The following is a 5,627-nucleotide window of genomic DNA, read 5'->3' as shown; positions in this document are numbered from 1 at the left end:
AGATCAACTTCGTCGGGCGTCATGTTAAAAATCGCTTACTATAACTTCATGTTTATAGTTGTTATAAACTTACTCAGGTGACTGACTATCTTTCCACACAGAACACCAAGACCGCTTCTAACGTATATAAAGTCGCAACAAAATTCCCTGTACGTTTCATGATTCCCACTGTGTAAAAGTAGCCAAAGATTCAGACTCTGATAAGAAATACTGATCCTCCTTCAGCGCAGGTTTTAACATTCGCCATGACTTACACAAACTGTTGCTACTAGGAAATGCATTCTGCTTCCTATTCGACTGTCAGTGAAGGCAGGGAAGCCAACGCTACTGCAGCTGTCTGAAATGACCACGCCTTACCAGCCGTGGTGGCAGGAAAAAAAACACAACTACGACTGAACTTTGAGTTCTCCACGATTAACGACCACAGTACTTACTTCAAGGCTTTGACATCCTATTGATGACGGTTACAAGCTGACGTCAATACCAACCCTTTGTATGCAGGAAGTCAGCCACACGGACAAACATCCACCCAAATGCTGGGACAGACAATAGACACGCGCGCCGGGACATACAACCCTTCGGACTCCAACTACATTCTGTGGTTACTCTAATAGGATAGTGAGTCCCGTAAGAGCTTTCTGTCAACAGCACAATAACAATTGCCACGTGTAAGTTACTCTGGACAGGCGTTAAATGTGCTGTGGTAAACATTCCAAATGAGGAGCTTGTTCTTTTTTTATCGCTTTAAGTATTAGTTAAAATGTAGTATATGACGCTAGGGTGGTCAGACCAGCTGTTTCCTATTCTATTAGGCTTCAAGAATAGACAACTAAAACCCTTTCAATTTAAAGATTCCACTCAGAAACTTCCTTGTTAACTCTTCCGGGTTACAAATCAACCAATGACACAGACAACCTTACACAATGCTCGAGTCAGATTGACACAAGGCTTAGAAGTGTAGCAGTTAAACGATGATTAGTAAAAATAATACAACAGGAACTGGAAAGTTTCATTTTAACAATAAATATAAGTTATTTTTCCTGACTGTTAGGTTTGTTTGTTTTTGAATTTCGCGCAAAGTTACACGAGGGCTATCTGCGCTAGCCGTCCCTAATTTAGCAGTGTAAGGCTAGAGGGAAGGCAGCTAGTCATCACCACCCACCGCCAACTCTTGGGCTACTCTTTTACCAACGAATAGTGGGATTGACTGTCACATTATAACGCCCCCACGGATGAAAGGGCGAGCATGTTTTGGTGGAACGGGGACTCGAACCCGTGACTCGAAGATTGCGAGTCGAGCGCCCTAACCACCTGGCCATGCCGGCCTGGCCACTTCTGTATATCATCAGTTATGACTTCTGTATATCATCAGTTATAACATGCTGCCATCTAGAATAAATTAAATGTTGAAGTGACCCCATGCATAAATACACTTGCGGGCATGTGCAATAATGAACGATTAAAGCGAGACTTCAGTTTTTAGTTTTTATACAACTTTGAACTGAGGTAAGCTCTTTAAATTTTTAAGGTTACAAAATAAATATTTCATAGAATTTCACATTGTCGATTTCAAACAATGATGGGTTATAGGCATAGAAATATACCATCAAAGAAACATAGTTCAAATTCATTGTTTTTTATAACGTGTGATTGCTTTACATGTACCATCTAACCCCTCACTTGTACCCCGTTCATTTGCACTATTGTTCTATATAGTGCGCAACGTGCGCACGACATACGGCCTTCCAGGTCCTTGTTAGAAGCGTTTAAATGATTATTTAAGTGATTTAAATGCGGTTGCTAATTGCACAATTTATTTTAAATTGCAGTTGCTTGAAGGTTCGTTTCATCCATCATTATGGGCAAAACGACCCTCAGTCACGTAAAGTGTTTTAACTAGAAATGACATTTATAATAAGTAAGGGTTTGATTTAAAACCTTTTGATTCTTCATGATGTTCTTAATTGATGAAAATAGCATTCAAAGTTAAAATGGCCATCTTACCTTACCTTCCCTTACTAGACGTAAATTATACCAATAACACTTAATATACAACATTAAGTTTTACTAAACTGAAACTGATATGATAATTTTTAGGATACAACGTTCAGCCTTGCTGAAATTAGCGCAGAATCACAAGATTTTAGGTACAATGTATAGTCTTACTAGAATTAAAGTGGAAAAATTAAGTGTTACGCTCAGTATTATTCGACTTTTACTGATGTGATTATTTTGAAATAATTATCTTCATTTTCAAAACTTATATAGATGTGATAACATTTAAATCGAAACTTAACGAATTTGTCATTGGTGTTTTTATAACTATTTTTAATATGGTAATGTCTTTTATAGTATGTTTTGTCTATTAGCTGTCTGTCAGATTTATTAATAAATTATTTCTGAGCGGTAATGCTAATTGTCCTCTGAATATTAAGTGTGTAATATTCCTAGCGGCAAGAAAATACATTAAATCACTATTCTCGTGAAATAATGTTTGTAATAATATGGAAAGTCTTCAGCAGATTTTTAAAAATAAATTATAAAATCAGTTGTTACTTGGTTTTATACATAAATTGCATTGATGTCTGTTCTTGTTGACATTTTATAGTTTCATGGAGAAATGTAGGCTTTCAATGTGATTTTTATGAGAGATTTACGTTTAGAAATATTCATATACGACACAAAGTTTTTGCCAGTTACAAAGAAGCACGAGAATTTTTTAAAGTGTATAGTTTTCAACACAAAGCAAACAGTGTTCGTGTCTTAATATTCAGCAACTATTATAGTGCTGCTATCGTTTACTAAATTCCTTGCGATAGACGGAGCGCAGATAGACATTTCAGTAACTTTGCGTTAAAACCACATTTTCTAGATCTGTAAAGTGTGCATATTGTAAGTTTGCACCTTTTATGACAATTAGAACATCAAACTTTAAATCTGTTTTGAAACGAAAACGAATAAGAACATGCCAGGAGTTATAACGTACTTATATTTAAAAATTAAGTACTTCTTGCTCAAAATCTCAAAAGGCACTTTCTCTGAGAACTGGAAGTAATGCACACCCTTGAAAATAACCTACAACTTTCTTAGTGCACTAGCCTTATGGTACGTATTTGTAAAATGATTGAAACTGTGTCCAACGTATATGCCCCCCAGTGGCACAGCGGTATGTCTGCGGACTTACAACGTTAAAAACCGAGTTTCGATACCCGTGGTGGGCAGAGCACAGATAGCCTATTGTATAGCTTTGTGCTTAACTTCAAACAAACGTATATCGGCATGTGTTTTATCATTCTAATCGTTATACGTTCTCTCAAGTTTAACAGTTCGCCTTTAACCAACACATTTTAAAACAGAGAGGACTATTTTACCTTATTCAGTTGGGAAAACTCACGGGTAAACATTTGAATATCATTTGCGTTTGGTTACGGATTATACGTCCGATGCAGTTTGACATTTTAGGTTTCTCACACGAAGATTATCACAATCGCAAGCTTCTGTGTGTGGAGAGCGATACCTACGTCCCAATAATATAGGCCCTGACAATATTTATAAAATTCACACGTTTTTTAATACAGGCCCTGACAATATTTATAAAATTTACACGGTTTTCAAAAATTATATCTTATTCCTGATTTTTTTTTCTGGATTAGACGTTCGAACAGTTCTTGCAGTTGCTAACAGAGTTTATACATTGATTTAGCACGTATACGAGAGAAACTTTAGAAAATATATTACAAATTCATTATACGTTTGTACAAGTTTATGTACATACAACAGGTACTGTGGTAGATAAACTGCTACAATTTCATTAAAAGTTTTTACATTCGCTTTCTAATAATATTCCTAAATCAATAAGGTAATTCTACACTTAGAATGACGTTGAATTCCTTTAAAGAATTTCATGACAATTAATTTTAGTAAGTATCGTAATGTACAGTTGATAAACATTTAATTCAGTGACCCAGATTAAAATCACGTGAAACGTTATAAAAACAAGTAATAACTAACCAATGTGCATAGTGTAAATTGAACAGTAGTTTTTTTTTATCGAAATCAACTATTTATCAATAACTTTGAACGCTAACAGTTTAGTTTGGTTTGTAAGTAACAAGTTAAAGGATCTTTGGCTCGTCATTATCACTCTCTCACTGGAATTTGCAATCTTCTCATAAAACATGTCTATTGCACTCGGTGTTTCTGCACAGATTTTTAGAGGTAAATAAATTTTATGTGATTATAACTTTATATTTTTAAACGTCTACAAGACAAGCTACTTTGTCGAATGACGACCAAGACGCATATTTGTTGACAATCATAATAAGGTAAAAACTGGTGTTGCTGGTTCCATCTATAGTGAAACAGAACTAATATTACTGTGTGCAGTCAGAGTAAAAGACGCTACTCGGTGTAACCACAGTAAAACAGTAGGACCAGATGTTCCATATGCTCGCTAAAGCTAGCAACCCTGGCTACTTACATATTACTTGTCTTGCTTCCACCGCTGCTCGTACAAGAATTAATCAGGTTTCTATAGTGAGCTACTGTGCCGGCTTCCCTGGTTCTCTGCGTGTGTCTACTCACCACGTTCTCCCGTGAAACAGTGACAGTCAATGCGACACTGCATAGAAAGTTGCAATATCGGCAAGTGACGTCAAGCATGAACTGAGTGGGCGCCTGACCCCCACCTACACAACTTGTTAGCTCTCAGTCAGTACGCAGTAGTAACAATGAACTAACTTAGCGAACGGTGTTGATAGAGGAATCCTGTAATAAAACAATCCGAAACAATAGCACGAAAAAGCAGTCTTAAAAGCCAAAAGCAAAGCAAGAACTTTGAACTATACTACATACATTCGGCAAGTTATTCTACCCACGACTCATCAGAACGCACACGCCTGTCAGTTATAGCAGCGGTTTCACTGATCTCGATAGTTCTGACTATAAAAAGAAACCTACTCATCACTTTTTAAAGTAAAACTAGTGCGACGATGAATTCATTTCATCAACTATATTGTTCAATCACACAAAAACTATTACGTTACAATACAAAATTCAAAGCTTATCTTATCACACAATATTACTATATTTCCGCTCACAGTCTATTAACACAAAGTATGAGTAAAGAAAAATAGAGAGAAGGTTTCTTGGATTACAAAGAAAATCGTTTACTTTTCCCAAAGAACAAAAAACAGTTGTTGAGATCGGGATAGACGTGTAATATATAAACATTTGGAGAGATGGCAATGCTTTTGAAAAATATCTATGGTTCATGATGATTTTCCAACGTGAATATTTTTACTAATCTTTTGTGCTAGAGAGTCAATCTATATAGAACTTGCATGCTTATCGACAGATAATTTTTACTTCTCCTGAGTATTGAAATCCCTTACATATATCAAATAAGGATATTTACGTGTCAGTAATTTTACGAACACTAATCAGCAGGTTTGATATATATTTCAGGAAACATCTCTCCTCCACGCCTATTAAGCTCATTTTACATGTCATTCTTTTGAATCAAAATGTTACCGCTTGAGAAGGAGGCGTGTGACTGACGTATTAAATTTTAGTTACAACTACCAGATACTTATTTCAAGCATTCATCATGTAGAGGGCGCACTATC

The 5,627-nt window shown here is 36.0% G+C and overlaps 1 protein-coding gene across 1 annotated transcript in view; it reads right to left on the bottom strand.

Moving 5' to 3' along the window:
• LOC106460596 (FAD-dependent oxidoreductase domain-containing protein 2-like) overlaps window positions 1–4,808 on the bottom strand; it is a 115,912-nt gene extending 111,104 nt beyond the window's left edge. Inside the window, exon 1 of the mRNA XM_013920317.2 lies at window positions 4,481–4,808. The gene's annotated coding sequence lies outside the window, so the exon portion shown is untranslated. The remainder of the gene's footprint in view (window positions 1–4,480) is intronic.
• Window positions 4,809–5,627: the final 819 nt, after the last annotated feature.

The sequence above is a fragment of the Limulus polyphemus genome, unplaced genomic scaffold (genome assembly GCF_000517525.1).
Source record: "Limulus polyphemus unplaced genomic scaffold, Limulus_polyphemus-2.1.2 Scaffold34, whole genome shotgun sequence".
NCBI lineage: Eukaryota > Metazoa > Arthropoda > Merostomata > Xiphosura > Limulidae > Limulus > Limulus polyphemus.
This window is presented reverse-complemented; position numbering and strand designations above follow the sequence as displayed.